The sequence below is a fragment of the Castor canadensis genome, chromosome 5 (genome assembly GCF_047511655.1).
Source record: "Castor canadensis chromosome 5, mCasCan1.hap1v2, whole genome shotgun sequence".
NCBI classification, from domain to species: Eukaryota; Metazoa; Chordata; class Mammalia; order Rodentia; family Castoridae; genus Castor; species Castor canadensis.
In genome coordinates this window covers 171,647,897-171,660,011 of record NC_133390.1, presented here as the reverse complement: position 1 = coordinate 171,660,011, position 12,115 = coordinate 171,647,897, and the positions used below count along the sequence as shown (strand labels likewise).

The 12,115-nt window shown below is 53.0% G+C and overlaps 1 protein-coding gene across 3 annotated transcripts in view; it reads right to left on the bottom strand.

The window, feature by feature from the left end:
- The window catches only part of Bcas4 (breast carcinoma amplified sequence 4), a 54,206-nt gene that overhangs the window by 1,356 nt on the left and 40,735 nt on the right, over positions 1 to 12,115 (bottom strand). The gene's annotated exons all lie outside the window — the stretch shown is intronic.

The window sequence follows — 12,115 nt, the reverse complement described above, 5'->3', positions numbered from 1 at the left end:
ATGTGAAGGGTAAAAGTCACTCCTGCCTTTGGAAGGCCAGGACAAGGGGGTTGTTGGAGAGGTAAGCTCAATGTCATACCAGCCAGGTGTGGCCATGGATCATTACCCAGCTGAATTGTGTGTCCTTAGAAAAGGAAGTAGATTGCTAGGAAACCACAGCTGCTCCCAAGGAACAAGGTGCTTCAAACAGGCTGGCTTTCCTTTTTTTTTTTTGGTACTGGGCCTTGAACTCAGGACCTTTACCTTGAGCCACTCCACCAGCCCTTTTATGATGGGTATTTTTGATAGGGTTTCGTAAACTATTTGTCTGGGCTGGATTTGAACCACGATCCTCCTGATCTCTGCCTCCTGAGTAGCTAGGGTTAGAGGCGTGAGCCACCGGCACCCAGCTGGCTTTCCTTTTTTAAAAGGGTCCCTGTCCTAGACGATGGCAAGAAAGGCTAGATAAGCTGGTGTAGCTGTTTCTACTTGGGACTGCACTCTGACAACACTTTAGAGGACACACTTGAGAAAGGTAAGTGATCTGATGGAAAACTGGACTGGATATCAGCAGACAGAGTGGCAGGGGAACAGCCAGAGTGTTACCAGGCTGTGTGGTTTAAGAAGACTCTAGTCCAGAAGATCCCAAATTCTTGTGTCACCTGAACAGAGAACTGGACTGACACACAAGTTGCAAAAGAGTAGCAAAACTTCACTGAGAGAAAAAGAGACTAAGAGGAAGCAATGCAAGAGAAGGGGGTGGGGGGGATCCTGCCAGGTGGCATGGAAGCATTGATCGCTCTGTTTAAAGACCGATTATAAGTTGTAAGGTGGGAAAAATCTGAGCAGTCCCTGGGGAGGGGCTGGGGTGGCTGGCAGTTCTAATTGGCGCGGTGTGATCACGTAGTATGGGGTACGCTGTGCGTGTGCTTATGCTAATCTGTAGCCACTCAACTGTGCGTATGGGACTCGACCGATATTCACAAGGTCTTACGTAGAGGACTTGGCCTGCGAGGCCACACTGGGGGTGGACCTCCTTTTACCAGGCAAGCCACTCAGAGCTGCCCCTTTGGACACTGTCTTGCAAAGCTATTTCTGACTGCCAGGGGACTTACAACTCAGAGGGGATTTGATGCTCTAGGAATGTCTCAGGGCATTCTGGGGCATGGTTCAAGTGGTAGACCTCCTGCCTAGCAAGCGCGAGGCTCTGAGTTGAAACCCCAATACTGCAAAAAATAAAAATGAAAAAAAAAAAAAAAGAGAGAAGGGGTCCCATGTCGCTATTTCTCCTTTGGTAGACGGCCTTGAGAGGGCTCTAATATGACCTCTTCAGCCCAAGATGCACCATTGGGTGGGGGGAGGTGGGTTCTGGTTTGGCTTCTCTGCTTCCCCTTTGGGGATCAGTACCCTGATTTTGTTGCCAGTAGTTGGGGTGTTCCACATTTCCCTTAGTTCTTGGGTACACCTTCTAAGGTTAGAAAACTGCCCCTGGTGCAGCAAAAGATCCACAAAGCCAGGTGCTGGTGCTCACATCTTTAATCCTAGCTACTCAGTAGGCAGAGATCAGGAGGACTTGGTTCCAAGTCAGCCCCAGGAAAATAGTTCCTGAGACCCTATCTCAAATAAATAAATAAATAAATCACAAAAAATGGGCTAGCGAGTGGCTCAAGCAGCAAGAGCACCTGCCTAGTAAGTGTGAAACGGCGAGTTCAAACCTCAGTGCCACCAAAAAAAAAAAGTTACAAAGCTAGGAAGACAAATTAGGGCTGATTCCCTAGATTGTCACAGCTTGAGGTTTCTATTATCTAACAGGGTCGGGTTACTAAGTGGCAGGAAATCAGGGCTGTGACCTTGTGGCTCTTCCCCAAAGGGTTTGGCAACTTGCAATGGCTGCCTGGGTGTTGAAAGTTGTGCACCTGCCCTCAAGGCACGGTGCAACCTGGATGCAGGCAGGGGGTTCCATAAGGAGAAGTCAGAGCCTTTATCTTAATTGTTGGTCCTGGGTGTAGGCCATCTTGGGTTTTAGGATTCTGCCTCCTGAAAGGGCGTGGAATCTTGTAGCCTAGGGCATTTCCCCATTCCTGCTCCATTCAGTCTGTCTGTCTGCCTATGCTAACAACTTCTCTAGGCGATCCACTGCGCCCATCTCCCCCACCCAAAGCTAAGATGAGCTAAGATCGGCGAAGACAGCCAGGTCCCACTGAGCAGCTAGTCCTCTTACCCACACAACCAGAGCAGACCCAGGAAGAAGCCACCTTGGGATCAGTGCTGTTGTGCCAGGGTTACTCTCCTCCCTGAGGTTCCTGAGAGTTGGGGCCAGGAGCTGAGGGCCTTTCTGCCATCACGAGGGGACTTGCTTAAGAGTGAGGACCACACAGAGGGAAGCAGTGCAGGGAGACCTGGCAATACAGAGGCCTGACAATAGCATCTGACAGGGAAGTGTCTGAGACCAATTCTGCCCAAGGCTGGGATAGCCCTGGGCCTTTTCCTGTTCAGAGGCCCAGGAATTTTCTCTTTGCTCAAGCCACACCCACTCAAGTTGATGTCACTTGCAACTAAGATTCCTGCCTGAAACAAAGATCCACAATGGTGCCAGCAAGCACTCAGAAACCAATTGGTGAGGGGTGCATGCAAGGCTGTGAACAGCTGAGGCCCAGCCACCATTGGGCTGTAGGCGCTCTGGTGTAGCAGTGAGCAGGACCACACCAGGAGGCCAGGTCCCAACCACTGGCACAGCAGGATGCCACCAAACCCCACTGTCATGCTCCTTTTCTGCTCCATGTCTCAGACCTCATGGGTGCAAGAGAACCATGGGGCCGGCCCGGCTCCAGGCCGAGCCCCTGGCCACCCCCCCACCCCCACCTTCATACTGCAATGCACCACTGCTCTGGGGTAGGCTAGATCAAGGCAGGAAACCTGACACCAAGGTCCACTGGGGGCCAGGGCCAGCATAATGTTTTCCCCTCCATGTCTCCCCCCATTCCACCCTGGACACTGGAGTTCTCGTTCTTGCAGCCCATAGACTAAGCGCATGTCTGCCTGCCTCTGTGCATGACTTTGTAAAAATGCAGTTAATTGAAGACCTATAAAAATCAGATTTCCCATGGAAGCCAGACTGCCGGCTGGCTTCTCCTGGAAAATCAGATGTCTGGCAGCTCTGGGCCCACAGGCCCTTGTGGCCTAAGGTGGCCAAGTTGAGACATTTCACCACTCCATAACCTGCTGCTTCTGGAGGATGCCTGGGGTCCCTCGGCCCTTCTCCCCTGACAGTCTGGACCACCCAGCAGCTCTGTTTCTGACAAAGACACCAAATGGCTGTCACAGGGCCAAGCTTCAGCTGGGTTATGACCTCTTCTGAAGCCCTCAGTTAGACAACTGTCTGCACTAAGCCAAGCTCGGGCCTTTGCTACCTCCCACTACTGCTTCTAGGTCCTAGCCCATTCTGTACATCCTTCTCAGGACACCCCACTTGCATCCCGAGACTAGCTGCTTTCTAGCTGCTTTCGTAAAAGGCCACACAGTGGCCATTTTAGGCTTTCAGGCCTCACGGTTTCTGCCTCAACTACTCAACTCTACTCTTGTAGCCCAAAGGCTACCTCAAACAGTATGTATGCAGAGGCAGGGCTATGTTATAACAAAACTACTTACACAAACAGCAGCAGGCCAGAGTTGGCCTCAACCAGAGCCTGCCTCTGAATTAAATCTTTCCTCCCAAATAGAAGAGGAATGAAAAACCCTCCCCACATCTGCCATTCAAGAGGGTACTACGTGGTGGGTCAGCCATAGGTGCCAGATGTGGGGACAGGCTGCCTCTGACTGTCCTCAGCCTGAATTCCATCTGGCCGGAGGCTCATCCTCTGCCCCAGAGGGAACAGCCACACCGTGGTCCCCTTACAAGCTTGTAAGCCAGGATAAACTGCTCACCCCTCAGGTTGCCCAGCACCCCCAGAACAGGGAGCTTGGGAGATGCCCCTCCCACTGTGAGGCAGTGACCACACCTGCTAGGCACGAGTTAAATTTCTCCCAGTCCCCACCGTACTTCTTCAGGGCAGCCCCACTTTCTTCCTCTGCAAAATGATACCAATACCATCACCTGCACCAAGTCCTGCCTGGAGCACAGCAGCGATTCTGGAGGTGCTGCAGCTACCGTGGAACCCTGAAAACAAAAACTACATGCTGAAGATAACAGAGCAGCAGCCAGGGGAAGCATGTGTCCTGGATTACTTAGGTGTCTACCAACTCCAGTCCATTTTGCTCTGTTTATTTCAGAGATGGGGTTCTGACAAACTATTTGCCCAGATTGGCCTTGAACCACAGTCCTCCCAATCTCAACCTCCCAAGTAACTAGGGTCCCTGACTACTTCTTGAGAAGCCCACTCAGCTCAAATGGCCACCTCAGGACTTCTTATAAATGAGGGAAAACCACAAACCCTATCTGGTTCAACCACTCGTCAGAGTTCTGTTACACAGCCAGACCCGGCCTGACAACATGCAACTATGACTCTCAGCAACTGCCCATGTCACAGTGAGTCACCAATGCCCCGCAGACAGTGGTGGGCAGAGTCAGGCCTCGGTCCTCGGCTGTCGGGAGATGAAACAGAGGCTCTCCAGAAGAGAAGGAAACCTCCAGACACCAGAGTGAGCAGATGGGAAGCAGACACGAGTCTCAGAGTCATATTCTTTTATTTGGGGGGAGGGGGGGACCACTGTGCTGGGGTTTGAACTCAGGGCCTACACTTTGAGCCACTCCATCAGCCTTTTTTTTTTGGTGATGGGTTTTTTTCAAGATAAGGTCTTGAGAACTATTTGTCCAGGTCTGGCTTTGAACCACCATCCTCCTGATCTCTGCCTCCCAAGTAGCTAGGATTATAGGTGTGAGCCATCAGTGTCCAGCTAAAAATATATTAAGAAAGCAAACAGAAGATTGGATCAGCCTAATGCCTTAAAGCCAGCTCCGTCCCCCTCAAGTCAACCACGTGGTCTGTTCCACCTGGGATCACAGCCCAGGCACGAGTGCTGTTCTGCTCCATGATTACGGAAAAACGGAATGAACTTCCCCATGACAACCAGACTGAAGGACACTAGTGCTTCCAGAACACCAAGCCCACGGTGGGCCCTGCAATCATGGTATGCACCTCAGAGCAGAGAGGCGGATATCCTTAATTCTGTTTGCAACACAGGAAACAGCCTCAGAGCGTCACTTAGCTATAATCACCCAGCTAGGAATTGGATGAGCTGGGATTTGAACTCAGGCCTGCCCAGCTTTGTGCTGGCCCACTCAGAGACCTCATACTGGGGCCTTCGGTCAGCATTGGCCACAGACACAGTTAAAAATGAGTTCAGTGCCAACACTGAAGAACTAGCATGTTTCAAATCAGATTCAGTCTTGTCTCACTTGAAAAGCTAAGCGTCAGGCCGCACCAGCGAGGAAAGCAGTGAGCTGGCCATTAGAACGGGTGCTGTCCCATGTGCCATGGCCTGACTCACTCACCTGCAGGCCCTGCAGGGCCCTGAGAACATGAGGTGATGATGGTCCTAGGCTCCCAGTGCTCAAAGGAAGCACCAGGAGGCTGATAGAGGTGCTGGCTAGAGGAGGCCTCTGCTCCCAGCGCCTGCCATGGGTCTCCCCAAGGGGTGGGAAGTGTGGCCTGGGGCCACCACCAAGCCCAGCAACAGTGGTCCTATACCCCACTGTCCTCTCTAATGTACAAAGACCCTGTGAACTAGGAACTCTGATGACGTCCCTTATACAAGAGCACAGCCCCTGGCTTTTTTAGGAGGCCAGGGCCACTCAGCTGGTAAGCAGCTGGCTGAAACTCAAGCCAGGGTCTTCTGAGCTCTGGGCACCAGCCCCTGTCCCCACCCCAGTCCTGGCCAGCCCACAGGGCCTTCCTCCCGGGCCTGGCCTCCCTTCTCCTCCTGGCTTTGGACTTTCCATACCTCAGGCCATGCCTTGCTGTCCCGCCTGCAGGGTGTGTGTCTGCTCCAGGGCCCCATGTCTTCCAGAAGGCTCTGACAGCTGGGAGCAGAAACCTCCCCTTGCTTGGAGAGTCGCCATGTCTGTCCAATCCTGCCCAGGGTTGGGCTGGCCAGCCTCACAGAGCCGCCCCATCCCACTACAATCCTCCTGGCCACAGGGGTGGTACAAGTGGGAGGTGGCTGAGGCCTCATGTCAGCAGCCAGCATGGAGCTCCCAGAGTGGGCAGCTAGTGCCAGGGTGACCCTCGGAGCACAGACAAGCTGGTGTGGCTCATTAGGGCAAGAGCTCTGGAAGGTACCAGGATCTCTATGGATTCAGCTTCAGCTGGAGAAAAAGTGGTGACATGGAACCCAGCCCAGAGGACCCAGCTGGTCCAACAGTCTGCAGGCTTCTAAATTCAAGCCCACGGGAACAGGGGTGGGGGAGCAGGTGTTCCTGGGCTCCCGACCCAGAGTCTCTGATCCCAGAGAAGCAGCTACCTTTTGCAGGGAACAGGTGTGCCACTTGAGCCACTCCACCGGTCCCTGTATTATTTTTCAGATAGGGTCTCATGTTTTTGCCTGGGCCAGCCTCAGATCGTGACCCTACACCTTACGCCTAGCTGGGATGACAGCACACACCACGCCCAGCTTGTTTGTTCAGATGGGATCTTGCCCAGACTGGCCTTGAACCATGATCTTCCTGATCTCTACCTCCCGAGTAGCTGAGATTATAACTGTGAGCCTGTCTCCCCACCCAGGGGACACTCAGGTAATGGGGACCATGAACAAAGTCAGAATTGGATTACCACCTTTAGGCAGAGAGGAAGAGCTGGGCAGGCCTCTTGCCACATCAGGGTCCCAAGGCCAATCGTGGTACTCACTGTCTCTAAACAGGCCCCGTTCCTTTTCCATGGTGGCTCAAGGCTGGTGTCCCAGTCCTGGCCAGGTCTACAACCCAATATTGGAAACAAAAGCTTACATCAAAAATAAGGCACCAGCAAGGCACCAGTGGCCACACCTGTAATCCCCAGCTACTCAGGAGGAAGATCAGGAGGATCACAGTTTAAAGCCACCTCTGGACAAACAGTTCCTGAAACCCTGTCTCAAAGAAACCCATCACAAAAAAGGGCTGGTGGAGGGGCTCAAGGTGTAGGGCCTGAGTTCAAACCCCAGTACCACCACATTAAATAAATAATAAAGTGCAGGACTGAGGGAACAGTTCAAATGGTAGAGCACATGCCTAGCAAGTTCAGGGCCCCAGGTTCAAACACTAGGACTGCAAGGAAGGGAGGGAGAGAGGGAGAGAGGGAGGGAGAAAGGAAGAAAGGGAGGAAGGGAGGAAGGGAGGAAGGGAGGAAGGAAGGAAGGAAGGAAGGAAGGAAGGAAGGAAGGAAGGAAGGAAGGAAGGAAGGAAGGATAGATCTGGGTATGGTGGGGCACACCTGCAATCTCAGCACTCAGGAGACGGAAGACACAGGTAAGATTAAGACCAGCCTGGGCTACACAGAGTGGCCCTCTCTGAAGTGCACTGAGGCGGTGAGTGCTGCAAACAGTCAGGGGACACGACAAGGTAACACGTGTCTACAATCAATAACCACCATCGCAGCTGAGCCTTGCCCGATCTCGATGGCTGTGCGCAATGTTGGGTGCAGTGTGACCTGTGACCCCACTTACAGATATGGAATCTCGGGTGGCTGTGTGCAAGGTGCTCAGCAACTCAAGCCCATGCTTTGCTGTAGTGCTTTGCTGGCTCTTTCCTGAATCCTGACAGATTCTGACAGAGGGACCTGAGCTGTCATTTGCCCTGGGCCTGCCAACTCTGTAACTGACCCTGGTGACAGAGCTGGTGTCACACTGCCGTCTGGGAGCCCCCAGGCTGTGGGTTCTTCACCCTGCACCATCACTCAAAAGACCACTAGGGGAGGGGGGGAAGGCCTGGAGTACAGACCTGGGTCTGGAGCCCAGCTGGGGCCAGCCCGGGTACAGGCGGGATATGAGAAGGGACATGGGCTGATGATTGGATGATACCAGAATGACCAACACTCGCACAGAACACCAAAGGGTCCTTCCTAGCCCGGAGTGACAAATCAGCTGGCCATACCCAGGGGCCTTGCTGAGTTAGTAGCCTCCCTGTCAAAGTGAGACTTGCCACCTCCCTAGAGAGCATGCAGTGTCAGCCCCGAGAGCAGTGTCCCTTGAGCCCACAGCAACAGATGGTCCAGCAACGGTGGCTGTCACACTTGTCATTTTGGAGCTGACTGGCCTTGTAAGGCGGTGGGTACCACAAGAGAGTTGAAAGAGCAGGAGAGGCACAGAGCAGAGGGTCCTTGTTCTGTCAGGTTCCATGAGGCCACAGTGAGAGGCCCGGTGCCACCATGGACAGCTGTTATCCATGGGACAAACAGGCCATTAGGGCAAAGCAGCCATTCACCAGGAGGTCAGGGGTCAGACTACTCCTCCAGGCCTTGCTCAGCCCGGAGACAGACCCTTCCCCCCTCCCACAGCTGCAGCCACCTCCCCCAGGCCAGCCTGGGGCCCTCTCTTCTCCACCCACCCATTCCTCAGACATGGGTGCCCTCCAGGGTCGGGTCTGCGCCTACTGATCTTAGCCCTGGGCGTCTTTCCACAGCAGCTTGGCTGCAGCCTGCAACCACCTGGCAACCTGAGCTCCATGCCTCCTCCCCCATCTCCACAGCCTTGGCCTTCACCGGAAATGCCCGGCATCAGCCTCAAGGGCCTGTCCCAAGAGCTTCTTCCTGTGCTGCCCTTGTCTGGATATGACATTTTTTCCTATTTGTTTTTGCGGTACTGGTGTTTGAACTCAGGGCTTTGTGCTTGTTAAGGAGGCGCTCTACCACTCAGATACAGCAGTTTATCCACTTGGGCCCCCAAGAGTGAAAAGGGACAGCTTTCAAGGTGTGGGGAACACCATTAGAGAGGGAGAAAGAAAATGAGGGAGCAAGAGGCAGAGCGGCAGAAAGAGAGATACAGTCGTAAGAGAATCAGGAGGAAACACAAGGTATGTGGTGGACAAAAGGGAAGAGAACAAGACAAAAGTGTGTGTGTCTCAGAGAAAGAGCATGGGGGAGACGAGGAGAGAAGGAAGTGGGAATGGAGGGATGAGAAGGGAAACTGAGGCACTAGAGAGGAGAGGGAAGAGCATGTCAGAGGCGGACAGGAAAGTGGGGAGGAGGAGTGCAGGAGGGGAGAGGAGCTGAGGTAAGGTGACTGCAGTCTTTCCACGGAGCCCAGGTTGCTGACGTGGGCCCTGAGCCCAAGTCATTTTGCCTGGTGAGGACACACAGAACCACCACTCCCAAACCTGTCCACCATCCCCTTGCCAAAGCAGCAGTCCTCCCAGAAGACAGGGCAGTCCTCGATCTTAGGAGCAGCACTTCTTGCTTCTCATTTTATTCAGGACCCTGGAAACCTCTGGCCTAAACCTCACCCAGGGGCTGGGGTAGGGCTCAGAGGTACACTATGACCCTCGCCTGCAGGAGGCCCTGGGTTCCACCCTCAGCATCTCACACACCCACACACAAAAACATAACCTCCGCCCAGGGCCAAGTTCCTCGTTCCTGGTCTCTGCACAGGGCCAGCCTTCCATGGCTTTTTTTTTTTTTTTGTGGTACTGGGGCTTGAACTCAGGGCTTTCACCTTGAGTCACTCCACAAGCCCTTTTTGTGGTGGGTATTTTCAAGATAGGGTTTCTTGAACTATTTGCCTAAGTTGACTTCGAACCACAGTCCTCCTGATCTCTGCCTCCTGAGTAGCTAGGATTTACAGGTGTGAGCTACCAGAGCCCGGCCATTATTTCTTTTAACTGCAGGTGGATCTATTATTAGCTCAATAAAAAGTCAGCTAGCAGGGTGTGGTGGGGCACACCTGTAATCTCAGAACTGGGGAGACTGAGGCAGACAGATCAGGGCCAGTCTGGGCTACCTAATGAGTTCAAGGTCAGCCTGGGTATGTAAACATAGCAAGACTGTCTTAAGGAAAAAAGAAGTCAGCCAAACACACATACACACACCCAGCCTCGCCCACCCCCAAGTCCAGGCCAGCACCTCTCCTGGACACTCCAGTGGCTCAGGCATCCTGACTTCTACTTTCCACATACTGTCAGAGACATCTGCTAAGACACAGGGCAAGTCAGCACCAGTGGCTCACGCCTGTAATCCTAGCTACTCAGGAGGCAGAGATCACGAGAATTGTGGTTCAAAGCCAGCCTGGGCAAAAAGTTTCGAGAGACCCTATCTTGAAAAACCTTCACACAAAAGGGCTGGAGGAGTGGCTCAAGGTGAAGGCTCTGACTTCAACCACCAGAACCACAAAAAAACAAAGACACAGGGCAGATCGTGTCTCAAGACCCTCTGAGAGCTGGTGGAGTGGATCAAGTGGTAGAGTGACTGCCTTGCAAATGCAAAGCCCTGAGTTCAAACCCCAGTGCCACCAAAAAATAAAAGCAAACGAGATCCTCCAGGACCGAGTCCTCATACTGGCCATGACCTTGCTTCTTTAGCTTCCAGAACCCCTATCCCCTCTCCCCAGTGCCCCACTTCTTCACCTTCTCCAGTGCACAGGCCACCTAAGTTCTAGCCTTCCTAAGGAGGCCTTCCCTTCCCCGCCCACCTGGGCCCCAGGCACGCCTCTTCTCTGCCCCTGTCTGTGGTTCTGTGCTGCCAGCTCCAGAGGCAGGAACCTGGTCTCTAGTTCCCTGCATTCCAAGGGTCTGAAACAACCCAGCTCATGCAGGTGGTTCAAAGGTAAGTAATGAATTTGCCAAGCGTGGTGGTACATGCCTGAAATCCTAGCACTCGGGAGGCCAAGGCAGGAGGATCTTGAGTTCAAGGCCAGTTAAGTGTTAACTTGGATGAATGAAGGAAGGAAAGAGGGGTGGGGACCTGGCAGGGAAGGAGTTAACCCTGGCCAGGGGTAAGGGGCTGGCGTCAGCACATGGCAGCTCTGGGAGCAGCCAGAAGCATGCAAAAAGAGAGTGGGGGAGGGGTATTAAGAGGGGGGGGTCCCTTAAGAGCCTGGTACAGAGGGGAAATAGCTGGCGACACTGCACAGGCCCAGCCCTGCTGCGACCCTCACCCCAGGCTCAGGTTCTTGCAATAGAAGCAGAACAGAGGCTTTGGGACAGAGGTGAACTTATTCTGGGGTTCAGGGGCTTCCAGCCATCTGCCCATTCCCTGTGTGGCTCCTGCTGCTCATGGGAATGAAGGCAGGAGTGGACACTCAGGTCATCCAGGATCTGGGATTTGCACCTCAACATCCCCTCAAAAGCCCCACACAGAGCTGCCAGCATCAACGCCAGATTCCCTTCGTCCAGCGCAGTGAGCTGTGTCCCACTGCCAGATCCTCAGATTCCTGTCTTGCTGTGTGACTTAGCCAAATTGCCAACCTCTCTGTGCTTCCAAATTCCCATCCAGAAATCAGGGCCAACAATCATTCTTTACCCCATCAGGTATTATGTCCACATACTGCAAAATGTGAAAATGGTTAGTGCTAATGCCGGGCATGGAACTCACACCTGTAATCCCAGCACTCGGGAGGTGAGGCAGGAGAATGACAAGTTCTAGGTCAGCCTAGGTTACATAACAAGACCCAGTCTCAAAAACAAACAGGCTGGGATGTAGCTCAGTGGTAGAGCGCTTGTCTAGCATGTGCGAGGCCCAGGGATCGATCCCAGCACCAAAAAAGAAAAGATGAAAAAGCAAAAAACAGTGCTCAATGAATTCTAGCTAATTTCATTATTATTATAGCCCCCAAATTCATAATCCTTCTAAATGCTGTCATTAGCTTGTGAACAGTCCGGGTGTACAGGTTTATGACATTGCATTTTTAATATCAAATGCATTCTGTCTCAAACATGAAGTAAATTACAACTAAGGGAATCAGTCAGGTACTGCCTTAGTTTTTAATGTAGCAGGTGCCTTAAAAAGTAGAAGTGTGGGGACTTCCAGTCACTGAGAGACATGGCTCACCTGCCTATCAGAAGGCCTGGCTTGCAGGAGTTGCTCAATAATGCCCAATGGCCAAGACAGGGAGCTCCTCAGAGGCCACACCAGGCTCAGGGATGCTGGCAACCAGTCCCCAGGTGGCTGCCTGGCCAGTGGTCTCCAGTCTCTCCTGAAAAGCTGACTGCCCGCTCCCAGCATGCACTCTGAGGGGT